The sequence below is a fragment of the Periplaneta americana genome, chromosome 2 (assembly GCF_040183065.1).
Source record: "Periplaneta americana isolate PAMFEO1 chromosome 2, P.americana_PAMFEO1_priV1, whole genome shotgun sequence".
Classification (NCBI taxonomy): Eukaryota; Metazoa; Arthropoda; class Insecta; order Blattodea; family Blattidae; genus Periplaneta; species Periplaneta americana.
The window spans coordinates 217,744,077-217,762,404 of record NC_091118.1 but is presented as its reverse complement, the minus strand read 5'-3'; the positions used below and the strand labels follow the sequence as shown (position 1 = coordinate 217,762,404).

Below are 18,328 nucleotides of genomic sequence, written 5' to 3'. Positions count from 1 at the left end.
ATACTGAATAACCTTTGTTCCTTAAGGCAGTTGCTATTATAGATCTTACTGTATGATGCCGCGTATTTCGTAGAAGTTCACCGTGTGGACAGGCCCCCAGGACATGGGCAAGGGTTTCAACCTCCCTGTCGCAACGTCGACAGAGGTTACTGCCCGAAGACCTGCCAGGTACACTACGCACAGCTGACACGTTCGCATTCATCTTGATCGCTTCCCTCCACTCACTACAGGAAAGACCCTTGTGATTCCGGATCCACTTATTGGCCGGGGTATATTGTTGGTATAATAGCACGCCTTTGCCTTTATGTTTTTTCTGGCTCCAGTCTCAAACGCTTTTTCTCTTAATACTTGCCGTACCTTTCGCGTATCTACAGTGCCGTACTTGTCCAAAATATTTGCTGATTCGGTGATATTGAATGCTGTGAGACTGGATGCAATTTCTTGGGATAATTTCCTTGTAGCATGTAGGAAGGAATTATTGGATTTAAGCAATATCTTACATGCGTTTATATTTTGTAAGTATAATTCCCATGATGAACAGAATAAACCTAATCCCTTGAATTTTGTGTCTGTATACAACATATCTGTAGGAAGGTCATTAGGCAGTTGCAGTATTTCTTTCAGCACACCCCTTATCATAATATCTGCATCCACTATGAATTTATTAGAAATTTTTTTTGGAGGCACTGTCTAAAATGGATATATTAGACTAGGACAGATTGAGGTGTTAATGATGTTGTATTTTTGATCCGCTTGTAAGTGTGGTGAAGAAATAAGCAATTCTACATTTGTTCTTAGTTTAGACAATGTTGAAAGAGGATCAAAATTAATCTCGTCATAAAAATTGACTCCTAGATAGCGAATGAAGTCACCTCTTTGCAAACCAGCTATTTCATTTCCAGATGAAATGTGGAAATTTTCTTCAAACAGCTGACCCTTTTTAATACACATGCCTTTACACTTGTTAATGTTAATATCTAGTCCGATTTCATGGAATTGTTGAACTGCGTGATTGAATAGTGTTAAAGCAGATTTTTTTGTCTTTACCAATGATAACAATATCATCTGCAAAGCCCATTACAGTTAATTGATGTTCAGATGGACTTAAGTTAAATCCATACTGAGTAGTCATGCCGTGTTCACTAAGTTCGTTCAAAATATGGTCAATGGATAGATTGAAAAGAGTAGGTGACAAAGGGGAACCTTATAACACACCTCTGACTATGGTGATGGGTTTTGTTTTACCATTGTTAGATTGAATCGTTGTAATATTGCCTGTCTGTAAGCTGAAGACCACATTTGTGAGTTTAGTTGGAATGGGTAATGCATTTAAGGTATTTCTTAAGTGGTTATGACCTATGTTATCAAAAGCTTTCCGTATATCAATGAAAATAACAGCCAGATCTTTTGCATTTGTTTTGGCTTCACGTAGCAGAGAATCTAGAATTGCAGTGTTGATGTGAGTACCAGAGGAGTTGGTGAAACCTCTTTGGTTGGGGTTAAAACTCACGAATTCGCGGATACGTCTGTCAAGTACACGTTCAATTACTCTTCTGATTACTGAACATATTGTGATAGGCCTCCAGTTTGTTAAATCCATTGCATCACCACCTTTATGGATTAATATAGTTCGGGCTTGTTTAAACTTGGAGGGTACGAAGCCAGTTTTTAACATTCGTGTAGCGATAGAAGCTATTATTTCTGTTGCTGTTTTATTTTTAATTACTCTCACAATAATGTGATCAGGGCCAGGTGATGTATCTACTGCTATACTCCTTAGGGCTGTCTCAATTTCCCCGGTACTTATTGTTTCCATGAACATGTCCATTTGAATTCGTTCATCTACATTTAGGGTGGAACAACATTCAGTGCGAACCATATGATTAGGCTGTCCGTGTGTATCAGAAAAGTATTTAAATATAGCTTCAGTTGAAACATCACAACTTTCGGCTTTAGAACGTAGGACAGACCTCACTGCTTTCCTCCGTTGGTTGTAATAGAGGTATTGTGTAAGTTGAAATGTTGAATAATATTTAATGTAAAATTATTATCTTATGTCAAAGCTGCATATTATGAGAAATATTTCATCTTCATATTACTTTCCGTTATTAATTGTTACATATTTTTTCTTTGCTTTAGTGAGACAAAATCAATTCTGATATTAGGAATGAATTTACAATAATGCTTTATATACGCATTGCTGACAACTGCAAAGATAAAATTGATAGTAATCTGATCCTTGTAATAATTACTAAAGGCATGTGGACAACAACAAAACTTAATTTGATAAAACCTTAAAAATGTACGATACATTTTAACTTCTGTACATTTATTAGGTATAAATAACAAAGCTAATTTGTATTTTTCTATCAAGACAAAGACGAAGGAATTAGGCCTACTAAAGAATGTTGTTGATCACGTTTTATGATCCCTCGAAAATCGAAAGTACGATTTGAAGCAATTTGTAATGCTGTAATTGTAGCAATTATAAAGAGCACGTATACACCCTGATTATTTAACACAGCACTAATTAATAAAACTATTAACTAGCCAGCAACAATATACATTGCAGTTGATTACAGCTTGTGTGGCCGCCTAGGTAGCAGCACCAGCGTCGTCATGCGCAGAACTGCTAGCTGTCCAGTATTATTGTAGTAAGGTATTTGCTACACACCTTTAGTAACATTCCTCACATTCAGTACCATTTCGTTTGCATGTATTGCCGGTCCTGCTACTTGTGTCGGTAGCCATCTAGTGGAAGGTGGAAGTGTATCGTAATTCCAGGAAGAAAATATGGCGATTTTCATAATAATTACATTTAGTTCGTTCAGTGTATGTTTTGTAATATAGATAACCTGGTGGCATTGGATTAAAAAAAATGTTTTGCAATACACTAAATGTGTGTTTGTTTAACACATTTAGTGTATTACAAAATATACACTGAACGAACTAAATGTAATTATTATGAAAATCGCCATATATATAGTACAATAAGAATTGAAATGTGTTGAAGCTGTGTTAAAAGTATTCAAAATTGGTTTATAGCGCCACTTTGGCAGTGATAAAAGTGTGCAATATTCATTTAGTGGACGGTGGATACTCTACATTGACCCTGATGTATTTATTTCATCAGTCCAGTGTACCATCAAAATTTAAACAAAAATCTTCAGCAAGTTCGGCTAAATCTCACAACCTCAAAATACAAAGCAGCTTAAACCACAGATAACACAGACTGTAATATAACTCAAAATTGGGATATCTGACGTCCCTAACGAATATGTCGGGACTCCGGGACGGTGGACAGAAAGCGGTGACAATCCCGGAAAACCAGAATGAATGGTAACCCTGTGTATAGCTCTCGTAGGTTTCTAAAATAAAATTAATAAGAACCGTATACAGTTAATGTATGGCATAAAAATACCAAATCTATTCAAAATCTTTTATCTGATGTGTTCCTTATCAACTATAATGTACTCTGCAAACGTTTAATTTGTTAGCCACTTGAGCGCTACTGTCGCACCAGCTGTCAAACCGCATACGTATGGACCTAGACAGACCATCTATATACAAAACCGGAGCATTGAGTCGGCAACACTGTAATTAACTGTCAAGCGGAGGCCTACGGCACAAAAGCACGTGTTTGTGTTAATGTCGATTTTCAATATAAATGAATGTTATAACAAGTGTGTGTCGATAAAATTATGTTCGCCGTCGTACCAAACGTTTATTGTTTATGTGTTATAAACTAAGTGCGTATTGGCGTTAAAAGCAAGACGACAAATATGAAAATAAAATGGTTGCAGTCTCTGACAATTTTTACGGGTAATGATGACAAAGTTTTTTATTTTCATAACTTACATTCTAAATATGAAATATTGTATAAACTACATTTTTATTTTGGTTAGTGGTGTAACAGAATTCCAACCAAATTGTTGGGTTTCGCTTGCTACTACGCCGTTGATTTGCACGTTCATTGTAAACAGCTGTTTTGTGATCCCATAAATGTTGCAGTTTTTTTAAAGATTCGGATTGCCTACTATACGTCAGAACTACCTGTAATTTGTAGATGCATAGGCTACACTCGCGTTGTTGGTTTTCAAGGTGAGTTTTGTTGTGAATTTTTTTAACAAAAAAAGCCGCCCTAAATAAGGGTTCGAATAGATCGGCCTACTAATCAATTGTGTGACAATTTGAATGGAAAAAGAAAACATTAAGATAAATGATACGAAAACCTAGGAAATCATTCACAATAAAAGTTTGTTGGGTACAAAATGATTACTAATTATAGCTAAGGATGATTTTAACACGAGATCCTATGTTTCTGCAGTTTTTCCTAGGTCTTTATATTTGGCCTAACTGTACAACCACATACTTTATTACAATATGTCAATAGTTTCCTCTGTTTATATTTTTATTTTATTTTCATAATTTACATTCTTAGCTCGTTTTCTGCAGTTATATTTATTTGAAATTATATTTTAAAAAGTTTATAACAATTCAGGATAACTATATTGTTATGGTGACTGGCCAGGTTCAAACTAAAAAACTGGCTTCATAGGCATCTGAATTTTTTGTACAAGTAACATATCTTTAAGTATTTATTTATTTTCCCTTGTATCATCAATAAAAGAATATGTATGCTTTTAATTTTTTTAAAGTCACAAGTGGCTCTATGCAAGTATTTATGCGGTATCCTGAAGGTCAAATAAAATACCATTTCGGATTCCGTAAAAATTACGAACATCGCTACACTGAATCTTGATAATATGAACTTACTTTTGTATAAATTAATGTCGGAAATGTACACGTGACAACGAAACCAAAACTCTAAAACGTTAAACGTCATGATTATTTCGTCTCCGCCCGCCTCCACTCAGCGTTGCCAAACCTATCCATGATCCGGCTTGTCACTGCAGATGGCTCTCACCTATACTAAAAGCCAGGTTATGAACCGACGAAACAGGAAGTAGTTGGATGGGCGAGAGGAAAGTGCGGGTTAGAGGGGTAGTCTGTGCAGTGATGACACGTTGAGTGTGGAGGATTGAGGGGAGAACGAGAACGGAGCTTTTCATTGGACCTTGCGTGAAAATGTCATCTGCTAACGAAAATCTGGCAACGGAATCACGGAGACAGTGTAGCCAGTTCATTTGCAGTACCACGTGCATTACGAGTCGCATTTCGTACCAGCGTCATTAGCTCGTGCTTTCTTAAAAACAGTAATTTTAATTACTAATATTGTGGATAGTGTTATCGAGAACTATATACAGTAGTTATTTTAAACATATCGGTGACAAACGCTGAACACGCTTTGAATCTCGCCCCACTATGTGGCAACAGAGCTCAGAAAGAGACCAACAGAACGTTGCTTCCGGTTTAGTCGGTTCATAACCTGGCTTTTAGTATAGATCATAGTGTGGTATAATATACAACGAGTTAGAACTTTCTCTTTCTAACTCGTTGATAATATAGTATCTAACTCGTTGACTGCAATTGACAAAGTGATTAAGAAAAACCTGGCAACACTGCATGGCATGCCCAAGCCAGCGAAGTGCGAAGCCACGTCTAGAAATCTCGGCTTGAATAGGGCATTCAAAGGCCTAGAACAGGTAGTATTCCTTAAAGCCTTTTTTTCTGAGGGAATATGCATCCAATGATAGTTGCTAGTCATTAGGATCGCTACTATCAAACAGGCTATTATTCAACGAGTTAGAGAATACTAACTCGTTGCTATTGTTCCTAGTACTATCAGTTGCTAACCGCATGGAGCATAAATGCAAAAAGTCACCTCAAGCTTCGTGACTGTGTGTACTAGACTAGACTGTGACTACAGGAGACGAGACGATAAAAGTCACCCTCGGCTCCCTTTATTGCGCATGCGCTATTGGTGAAGAAATTCCGCTTCCGGTGTGACGCTGAGCCCCGTTGTAAGCATAAAAATGTTTTATTTACCGCAGTAATTGTGAACTGGATTTCTTTTACTTTCATTCGAGATTGATGGATTAGTTTTCAAACTTCTGTAATAATGCCTGTGGTATGCAAACATTGCAGTACCATATTTAGTAAACAGTCGAATTTAAACAGACATTTAAGACATGTACATAAAATAGAGCACGTGAACATGATATCGTATCAGTAATATTATATCTTTCTCTTGTAAAATTTTCAGTTTTGGAATTACAAGGTTTTGATCGCCACCCGACGATGAGCCATTAATTTCACTGTCATTAATATAACCCAATTTATCATTGTATTCCCGTTCACTGCACTTTCAGTGGGGACAATTTTCTTTATTAAGCATTTATCCATTATCAGTAGTTATATAGCCGTTGCTAATCAATTAACGAGCACACACCTACGACGACGATCATAACAAAAAAAAATCAACCTAAAAACGAGTGTTGATAATGGTTAGTTTTAAATTTTGGGTAATTAAGTAGTAATCATCAGCCAGGCCATCTTCCCGTAATAGAGATCCAGGATAGATACATTACCAAGTATACACATATATTTTAATAATTGTGTAGAAACAAACCATCGACAGGTCATATCGGCCAGGCCATCATCTTACTACAACAGAGATCCAGGGTGTAAAGTGGATACTGGATGACAAGTTAATCATATACAAACGAAATTTAATAAAAGAAAATACATATGATAACGGTGCCCTGGACCTCTATTGCGGGAATATGGAGGCCTGGCCGATTATTACTACATAATTACCATACACTGTTAATTAACTGTTAGCTCTGTGTTATTTCCGCTTGGTAAGACTTAGGACCAATACTGTTCGATCCCAATAGTTCATAGATTTGAACTGAACTACAAAAATGTGGATCATGGATAGAGAAGTGGAGTCACTCTGTTGCGTGTGTGAAGATTCACCGATCTCAAATTCAGGAAAGATAGCGGCATTGTGAATTGCTTTACTAACATGTTCGACAGCTGACCTCCTCTATCAGTGATTTAGATGGATAAAAACATTTAGGGCCTACAGGAACTCATAAAGTTAGTGGTATGTTTCCTAATTTACCATGATATTTAAAATGCTATTGTTCTAAGGGTGTCCCGATTTGTTCTTTTGGTTGGTTCCTTGTCCATTTTGTTACTCAACTGTGGAATAATAAATAATAATGAATATAGGTCTATACCAGTAATAATAAATATATATACATATATATATATATATATATATATATATATATATATATATATATATATATCTTCTTTTTTCCGAGATGTTCCAGTCGAACCAAACCACTACTCTCTATAGAGTTCAAACAATAATCTTTGGCCTATAACCTACTTCATCTTTCAAACAAATTAATTCAATTTTTGGCTAAACTAGTGCTGAAGTAATTCCCCGCTTATATACATGTTGCATATACGAATCTGTGACAGGTTAGATTTGGTTAGTTTAGGGTTTTGTTACGCCATGCATATATTTGTCTATGATGCATATACGATCAACTGCATCTACATAAAAAGAAACCCTTATAAATTCAACAATTTTCACTTCCGAAATCACCAGAACTACTTCAGCGCTAGTTTCGCCGCTTTATTTACATAGGAATATCTCTTCGAATTGTTAACAAGGTTGAGATCACTCTTAATTTTACTGGATGTGATGCCCCTGGTTTTATAAATTTGGACACAAAGTGTCTTGCAGCCCCTCTGAAGTTGGCACCTACGTTTGGTGATATTTATTTGCATATCACGAGATTCGTAAGTTGGTTTACAATTGAAATATTCAGAACTACCTCAGCGCTAGTTCTTGCCGCTCCTCTGAAGTTGTAGATGGAATATTGTGTTAGCCAAGTTTAATATCAATACTACCACCAGAAATTAACTCTTAATACATATAGCCTATCAAGACTTATGAGGAAATATTCTGGAATACAATTATACGAAAATAAGGTTTGACTTGGATAACAGGAGCTGGAGTAATAATTGTGAAATCTATCAATGCACTATTATTATAATTACGTAACTTGTATCACCGAAATGTAAATAATATATGATCGTGACGAAGGTGAATCTAGAATGCGGTGAATAAAACAATTTTTATGCTTACAACGAGGCCCAGCATCACACCGGAAACGGAAATACTACACCGATGGCGCATGCGCAAAAAGAGAGCCGAGGGTGACTTTTATCGTCTCGTCTACAGGAGGATGAGTGGTTTCTATAGCTACGAGGCTCACCTCGCATGCGTCGGTTCAGAGAAACCAAGACTCAACAGGAATACGTTAACGACGACGGTCTTGTAAAACGGAAGAAAATCTGAAAAGTTGGTTTTAAAAAAATAATTATGCATTCTTCGAAATTGTTCAAACTGTATTATCACAGTCTAGTTCTAATATATACATACAGTCACGAAGCTCCATACGTAGTAAATATGCATCCATAGATAGTCGCTAACCACAAGGAAGCTACTATCGCCTCATTGCAGACAATGCGAAATAGTACCTGCACAGTCTTATTGTTTCTATAGTACTCTCACAATTCAAGCTTCGCGACTGTATATAATAGACTGTGGTATTATCACAGTCTAATAGATACAGTCATGCAACTCATACGTATAAAATATGCCAACATTTGACAGCTGGCGCGACAGCAGCTCTCTAGCGGCAGGCAAGTTAAAAGTGTGCACACGACATATGATAACACATCAGAAAACGGGTTTTGCGTAATTTATTTTATATTTTTATGCCACACAATAAGTGTATATGGTTCTTATTAATTCTACTTTAGAATCCTGGAAGAATTTCACACGCAGTTAATCTACAGGTTTCAGAAGCTGGGAATAAACGTAATTTTTTCTGCTCCTTACAACTGAATCATGGCCCTGATCACGTATCATGGTTTGAAATAATATAATTGTTCGTGCGTGGTCGGTTAATTCAATTCATTCCTAAATATATTTATGAATCATTGGAACTTTGTATTTCCTGTGAGAAGAGTAAAAATTAGTAGCTTCAAAATTGTAGGGCATATCTCGTAGGGCACATCGCGTGGTGAACTCCTTTCCCCATTTCGTGAGAAATTAACGATTTTGCATACCGCAAATTGGGGTAAACTCGGCCGCTGAGGTAAACTTGAAAATAAAGAAAAAGGGAGGATTTAAACATTAATATGAAGTTCATTATTTTCCCATTTCTTAAGAACCGGTATTTCCTTTATTATTTTGAGTCAAAAATAGTGCTGATGTTATGGTTTAAATTTTTATGGCAAGTTTACCGCATTTTACATTACATTTCCAGTTTTCACACATAATGCCTAATTTTAACTTATCCTACCTATATAATACATAATTTACATGCACTTACTGTTAATATGACGTAGGTGAGAACAAATAAATGAACACACAATTTTGTTGAAAAAATTGTAACTTCAATTAACTCAGAAAATGTAGGCCTACTTTTACTTTCAGAGCAGAAGTGGTGTAAGTCAAAAATGAGTAATGAGGGGTTAAAGTAAACATTCTGTAAAGTGACAGTTAATATTGAATGTATTTAAACTATTAATAGTCAGTGAATAGCACGAAGGATATATTAATTGCTACTTTGCGCTGTATTTTACAGAATTTTTACTTTAAACCTCATTACCTGATTTTGACTTACACCACTTCTGCACTGAACGGCTCAAATAATCACTGGGAATGTAAAATCAACACCAATAACAGTCATGCAAATTATTACAGAAAAGATTGCTTTTTATATAAAATTTAAAAAAGCTCTTTTATTTCTTGAGAACTTAAGACGTCTGCCACATGTATCTACACCAACACCTCAGAAATTTATCGACACAGTCTGGATTTATTCAAGAAGTGAATATTTTGCAAAAGGATTACTATACTCCATGAATTCTTGAAAAATTAACACCATGATACCTACTTGAATGCTATATAACATTCAACTTTTGAAAAATATAAATAAAAAAACACGAATAAAAAATTATGGAATTACTTGCATTGAAAACTGTAGATATATTATCCAAAATCGTAATGGTTACACATTTACACATATGATATCTGCAAAAAAATAACATACTGTAACAGGTATTTACTTTGTTTTTATTTAAACTCTCCTTCCTGACATACAAATAATAGGTAACTGATAAGTAATAAATGTTTTATAGAACACAATACGTAGACTACCTACAACGTGGATTATTGGTTATGACTGAGTTATGATTTTCTCTTGCTCTTTAGAGAATCTGAAGAACGACAAATTCGGAGATTTAAACTTGTTGGTACTGCAATTTTCGTCATTGCACACATTGCCTTTATTCCGACGCATGATTAAAACGTTATTATAACATCTCGCATCCCTTTAAAGCACGTGCTGGCTGTATCAATCCTATGACCAGTGCCTTTCCTGCCGCTTGGGCGCTAGTGTCGCGAATGTTGGCCAAAAAAAGTGTTGAAGTTGCGAGACTGTATGTATTTGACTGTGGTATTATACTGAACCTGCAGAATAATTAAGCGAAACAGTTTGCAGTGCTGGAGTTTCATTTTTCTGCCGCAGTTCCAACCCCTTTTAAACATATGGACAAGGATGGAAGTTATTTTAGTGATCAGTAATCACATTCGATATGAAGTTGAAATAAAATACGTTAAAATTTACCATTCAATAGATATTTGTCTCGTTCAAAATTTGGAAAATTTATATTATCTGTGGTGAAAGTACAGAAGTTTTTAATGTTGACCATGTGCAATGTAATGTTTTTTTACTTACAACCACTGCCGACTGAATCGTAAAAGTGCTTAAAGCATGATTAAAATCATTGAGTACGGAGTCATAAACCACAGTCTACTATATACAGTCACGAAGCTTGAGTTTTGAGGGTGCTAGAAACAATAGACTGTGCCGGTACTATTTTGCATTGCCTGTAATGAGCCAATATTAGTGATCCTAGTGGTGAGCAACTACCTAATGTTTGCATATTTGCTACGTATTGAGCTTCGTGACTGTATATACTAGACTGTGCATAAACTGTGAAACTGAAATAAAAGCGTAGTGTAGTGAAAGTACAATGCACAAATTGTACGCATTTCCGTATTATTATTATTATTAAAGCACAGTCTCACATATACAGTTCCGAAGTTTGAATTTATGAGGGTACCAGAAACAATAGATTGCAGGTACTATTTCCATGGATGAATATATATCTATCCATGCTATTTCGCATTTTCTGTAATGAAGCGATAGTAGCGATCCTAGTGGTTAGCAACTATCTATGTATGGTTATTTACTATGTATTGACCACAGTCTACTATATACAGTCGCGAAGCTTGAGGTGTTTTTTGCAAATCTCGTGATAAAGCGCTCCAAGCGGTTAGCAACTAGAAACAATAGACTGTCCATGGTCGACTTTGGACTGTGTCGTATTTCTATCGAGTGCTAGATCGTTGCGTATTTCACATTGATGCTTGTGAAATGTTCGTTATTGGTTATAATGAAAATGTTAATGGCTAAAATATAATAATTGGAATAATAATATGGAACAAGGATGAGACGTTTGTAGTGCTATAAATTGTAGCAACAGTAAGAGAAAGAGGCCAGAGTTATCCTTTTTCCGATTTGCGAAAGATTCAGAAAGGTTCCTGGGTTTCCACTAGAATGCTGTGCAGAAACAAAACTGTTAATTTGAAGTTCTTTGTGACTGTTAGAATACATTATATCCTTAAATTTCACAATGAAACGTTTCAGTCTAACCGAAAGGACATTAGATACCGGTTAAAGTTCTGTCACTTAGGCTGCTAAATTTCCAGAGAAATAAAGGTTAGGTCTACTTTTTTTTCATATCATATATTTTTAATTGTAGCTATTAATTTTGTTATTATTTTTATGTGTTATTTAGTAAAGACGTGGAAAAATTAAGTTTGTTTTAATGAAATTTATTGATCACGGTTTATTTTCAATTCTGGTGGGATTATTATTGCTTAGGCCTACTTTTTTCTTCAAAGGATATGTTTTTAATTACAGCTGTTAATTTTGTTGTTATTTTTATTTGTTGCTTTACTAGAGACGTAGAAAAAGTCTGTTACAATAAAATTTATTGATCACGTTTTATTTCCAATTCTGGTGTGATTATTATTGCTTAACCTCATCCCACGTTGTTAACTACGTAAGCCTACACTACAAGTACCGGTACACGTAAGTTACTCCATTAATTCATATTTCCATTATTATTGTTGTAAAGAGAAGTGCAAATTAATATTTATTGGTTTCAATTCATGGTTAATTATCGCTATAATCTTGAATGAGTGAAGCTATTATAGTAAATTTCAGTTCGTTTTGCACAAACAAAAATTATATTAACTTATTTCTTGCAGGTATCTTCGAGTTTGTGGTGGAATTTAATATACTTCATTAAAGTAATAAATTAACTTTATGCATTTAATATTTCAATAATGGAAGGAAGGTGTTAATTTTTCCAAAAGAACACGACAACGAAAGTGTAACATATTTTGTCGGCTGGTAGGAGAGAGATCTGCGATGATGAGGCGATAGTAGCGATCCTAGTGGTGGGCAACTACCCCTGTTTGCATTTTTACTACACATTGAGCTTGGCGACTGTATGTGGTAGACTGTGGTATTGACCTTCACAACGTGTTCGCAAATGTTTACCACAGTCTACTATATACAGTCGCGAAGCTTGAGGTGTTTTTTTGCAAATCTCGTGATAAAGCGCTCCAAGCGGTTAGCAACTAGAAACAATAGACTGTCCATGGTCGACTTTGGACTGTGTCGTATTTCTATCGAGTGCTAGATCGTTGCGTATTTCACATTGATGCTTGTGAAATGTTCGTTATTGGTTATAATGAAAATGTTAATGGCTAAAATATAATAATTGGAATAATAATATGGAACAAGGATGAGACGTTTGTAGTGCTATAAATTGTAGCAACAGTAAGAGAAAGAGGCCAGAGTTATCCTTTTTCCGATTTGCGAAAGATTCAGAAAGGTTCCTGGGTTTCCACTAGAATGCTGTGCAGAAACAAAACTGTTAATTTGAAGTTCTTTGTGACTGTTAGAATACATTATATCCCTAAATTTCACAATGAAATGTTTCAGTCTAACCGAAAGGACATTAGATACCCGTTAAAGTTCTGTCATTTAGGCTGCTAAATTTCCAGAGAAATAAAGGTTAGGTCTACTTTTTTTTTTCATATGATATATTTTTAATTGTAGCTATTAATTTTGTTATTATTTTTATGTGTTATTTTACTAAAGACGTAGAAAAATTAAGTTTGTTTTAATGGAATTTATTGATCACGTTTTATTTTCAATTCTGGTGGGATTATTATTGCTTAGGCCTACTTTTTTCTTCAAAGTATAAGTTTTTAATTATAGCTGTTAATTTTGTTGTTATTTTTATTTGTTGCTTTATTAGACACGTAGAAAAAGGTCTGTTACAATAAAATTTATTGATCACGTTTTATTTCCAATTCTGGTGTGATTATTATTGCTTAACCTCATCCCACGTTGTTAACTACGTAAGCCTACACTACAAGTACCGGTACACGTAAGTTACTCCATTAATTCATATTCCCATTATTATTGTTGTAAAGAGAAATGCAAATTAATATTTATTGGTTTCAATTCATGGTTAATTATCGCTATAATCTTGAGTGAGTGAAGCTATTATAGTAAATTTCAGTTCGTTTTGCACAAACAAAAATTATATTAACTTATTTCTTGCAGGTATCTTCGAGTTTATGGTGGAATTTAATATACTTCATTAAAATGATAAATTAACTTTATGCATTTAATATTTCAATAATGGAAGGAAGGTATTAATTTTTCCAAAAAAACAAGATAACGAAAGTGTAACATATTTTGTCGGCTGGTAGGAGAGAGATCTGCGATGATGAGGCGATAGTAGTGATCCTAGTGGTGGGCAACTACCCATGTTTGCATTTTTACTACATATTGAGCTTGGCGACTGTATATAGTAGACTGTGACTGTATATAGTAGACCACAGTCTACTATAGACAGTCGCGAAGTTTGAGGTGTTTTTTTGCAAATCTCGTGATAAAGCGCTCCAAGCGGTTAGCAACTAGAAACAATAGACTGTCCATGGTCGACTTTGGATTGTGTCGTATTTCTATCGAGTGCTAGCTCGTTGCGTAGTTCACATTGATGCTTGTGAAATGTTCGTTATTGGTTATAATGAAAATGTTAATGGCTAAAATATAATAATTGCAATAATAATGTGGGACAAGGGGAGACGTTTGTAGTGCTATAAATTGCAGCAACAGTAAGAGAAAGAGGCCAGAGTTATCCTTTTTCCGATTTCCGAAAGATTCAGAAAGGTTCCTGGGTTTCCACAAGAATGCTGTGCAGAAACAAAACTGTTAATTTGAAGTTCTTTGTGGCTGTTAGAATACATTATATGCTTAAATTTCACACTGAAATGTTTCAGTCTAACCGAAAGGACTTTAGATACTGGTCAAAGTTCTGTCACTTAGGCTGCTAAATTTCCAGAGAAATAAAGGTTAGGTCTACTTTTTTCATATGATATATTTTTAATTGTAGCTATTAATTTTGTTATTATTTTTACGTGTTATTTAGTAAAGACGTGGAAAAATTAAGTTTGTTTTAATGAAATTTATTGATCACGGTTTATTTTCAATTCTGGTGGGATTATTATTGCTTAGGCCTACTATTTTCTTCAAAGGATATGTTTTTAATTATAGCTGTTAATTTCGTTGTTAGTTTTATTTGTTGCTTTACTAGAGACGTAGAAAAAGTCTGTTACAATAAAATTTATTGATCACGTTTTATTTCCAATTCTGGTGTGATTATTATTGCTTAACCTCATCCCACGTTGTTAACTACGTAAGCCTACACTACAAGTACCGGTACACGTAAGTTACTCCATTAATTCATATTTCCATTGGGTAATTTCATAGAAGACGGGCACTTGGTTGAATGTAGTAAGTATTACCAACTTCTTTATTTCAGAGTTAAAGGATAGTGATCTTTTAGTGACTTTTACATGTTAGTTCTAGGTTTTTGTACTAGGTGTCGCCGTGATTTTCTTTTAATTTTATTGGTTATAGTTGTCATTTGTTCTAGAATTTTCGTTAATTTTTAATGGATAATGATGTTATCAATTGTTCTAGGTTGTTTGACGTGAGTGGTGTTATGTTGTGTCTGATGGCTAAAGCTATTGAAAGTTTCTCAGTTTATGATTTTTGTGATTTTCTTTCGATATGATTGGTTATAGTTATTATTTAGTCTAGAATTTTCATTAATTTTTCATAGATAATGACGTTGTCCTGTTGTTCTTGGTTGTTTGACGTGAGTGGTGTTACATTGTAGATTTGTCTGCATTTGTCGAATGCGCATCATCATGCTTACGAAAAGCCACTTTTCAGTGCCAATAATTTATTTTGTGTGCACAAGGTTGGAATTTTGAAGTAAGAGGGAAAGGAAGGAAACCGTGTTCTGAAATTTATCTATTAAATTTTGTGTCGATTTTGGTTTAGTTCTTTCGCTGGTGAAGAAGGATTGTGTTGAATGTTGAGAAGAAAACTGTTTTTCTGTGGTTTAAAGGAATTATTTACTGAATTTTCTGTAGAAGTTACGATGTAATAAGTGTTCGAAGAGAATTTCATTTAGTGTAAACACGTGGTATATTTATGCAAAGTTGACTGTACGACAAGTGTTGGTTTAGTTCTTTGTTGCCTGCATGGTTTAAGTTTAGATTGCCTTAAAGCCTGTGTCATTTATACTGGAAGTGAAGAGGTTGTCGTTGAAGACGTCGATGAGAATTGAATTTTATTTGATAAGATGATAAATTATTATGTTTTGTTTTGTGTTTTAGTGATTTGTGGGGGTAAAGTGCGGACGAAAACTGCCAGAAAAGTACTACCAACTATGAAGTTCGAATCCCACCAAAAACCATAAAAATCAAAGATGAAAAATTAAACAGATTTTCATTTTTTGAAGGGCTTGTTCTTCTTTAAAAATATGAATATATATTTGATTTTCCATCTTTGATTTTGTGATGTCTGGTGACATTTGAACTTCATAGTTGGCAGAACGTTTTGGTAGTTTTCGTCAGCCATGTAGAATTTTGCCCGTCTTCTAGGAAATTACCTTCCATTATTATTGTTGTAAAGAGAAGTGCAAATTAATATTTATTGGTTTCAATTCATGGTGAATTATCGCTATAATCTTGAATGAGTGAAGCTATTATAGTAAATTTCAGTTCGTTTTGCACAAACAAAAATTATATTAACTTATTTCTTGCAGGTATCTTCGAGTTTATGGTGGAATTTAATATACTTCATTAAAGTAATAAATTAACTTTATGCATTTAATATTTCAATAATGGAAGGAAGGTGTTAATTTTTCCAAAAGAACACGACAACGAAAGTGTAAATATTTTGTCGGCTGGTAGGAGAGAGATCTGCGATGATGAGGCGATAGTAGCGATCCTAGTGGTGGGCAACTACCCCTGTTTGCATTTTTACTACATATTGAGCATCGCGACTGTATATAGTAGACTGTGTGTTAATTGTGATTAGATTATGCTTCCTCTATGGATTTGATGCTATTTCTGCGCCTCCTGGCGGTAGCCATGACATTTTAGGAGTGCTTTATTTTCGTGAGTCTGTGGCGGGAAGTAGTAAGGGTAAATTTCTGGATGTGTTGGTTCAAGGTTACAAAGGCAAGTTGTTGATTACATTTGTCTGTGTAAGTACATTATCAGAACTTATAATTGGTGAGTTCTTTGTAAATTATCTTATATTTTAAAGGTGAGTACATAATTAATTCATGTAAAGGAGCAGTGAGAACCTAATTTAATAGGAACATGTGCCATGTTTGTACGTGTTTGTTAATGTTGAATAATGAAGTATTGTCTATAGATCTTTTGGTTTACCAGTATTAGGTTTCATTTGCATGTATAACCTTTTAGTGATGTAGATGTATTACAATTTTGCGCTCCACGCGTGAAAGATTCTTCTGCACGAGTGTTGCCTTAATTTACGGATCTGCAAGACCCGTGCTAAGGGATTATACCATCCATCAGAATCATAACTAACCTACCAATTACTGCATAATTCTGAAACCAAATTGCATTGTTAGAATAACTTCGAGGGAGGAAGAGATCACAAAAAAGCGCCCGACTCAGAATTTTAATCCATATGTGGTAAATCTGTAAGTACTAGTTCTGTCCTTTTGAGTAAAAGAACATTCCAACCGCACCCCCCCCCCCCCGATTTTTGCCCCAAAAATTAAAACGCATAGAAAAAAGAGCGGAAAGTGTTAAAATTTCGTAACAGTTCGAGAAAAAAAATCTGAAAACTACCAATTTTGGCAAGTAAGTTATATTAAAAATACGAAAAATTCACAAAAAGAAAAAAGAAAAAAAACTTTGGTCAAGGTCACTGAGCGATTATTGCACACTTTTATCACTGCCAAATTGACGCTATAAATCAATTTTCAAGACTATTATCATAACCACAACACATTAAAATTTTTACTGCACTATATTTATATGGAATTATCACTGCATTAACACATTGATTCATTCACAAAATCACGAGGTAAATTTAAGGTCAACGTGACAGAGACAAAATGAAAACAATGGAATGTCGAATTGATGTGACGCCATCAAATATCGATTTTATATATATATATCCGGCTCTAGACAGAATCTTCCAATGAATTACTAATAAAAACCTAAACTAACCAAACCTAACCTTCGTATATGTAAAATTTGTAACCAGAGCACGAAGGAAACTGCTTGTTTTGATCTGGAATGTACACAGGAAAATAAATTCACATAAAAATCATGCTACACGGCCACTCCATGTGTTGTCAGCGCATGCACCACAGTGAAACGGTTGTTGTCCTGTTATAAACATCAAACATAAAATGGCCAACTACCACTTCAAATCGGCCGATATCCGTAAGTACGTAAACATAATAAAATGAAAACTACAGTTATTTTCCGCTCACGTTTTTTTTAAGTATTTTCACATTAGGAATAATGGTAATTTCATAGAAGACGGGCACTTGGTTGAATATAGTAAGTATTACCAACTTCTTTATTTCAGAGTTAAATGTTAGTGATCTTTTAGTGACTTTTACATGTTAGTTCTAGGTTTTTGTACTAGGTGTCGCCGTGATTTTCTTTTAATTTTATTGGTTATAGTTGTCATTTGTTCTAGAATTTTCGTTAATTTTGAATGGATAATGATGTTATCAGTTGTTCTTGGTTGTTTGACGTGAGTGGTGTTATGTTGTGTCTGATGGCTAAAGCTATTGAAAGTTTCTCATTTTCTGATTTTTGTGATTTTCTTTC

General features: G+C 34.6%; 1 protein-coding gene across 2 annotated transcripts in view; it reads left to right on the top strand.

The window, feature by feature from the left end:
- Positions 1–16,608: 16,608 nt before the first annotated feature.
- Positions 16,609–18,328, top strand: part of LOC138695137 (ATP-dependent RNA helicase vasa-like) — a 38,132-nt gene continuing 36,412 nt past the window's right edge. Inside the window, exon 1 of one of the 2 annotated variants that reach the window (XM_069819564.1) lies at positions 16,609–16,687. The gene's annotated coding sequence lies outside the window, so the exon portion shown is untranslated. Of the gene's footprint in view, positions 16,714–18,328 lie in introns of both variants that reach the window. The other variant, XM_069819563.1, reaches the window with a different exon arrangement.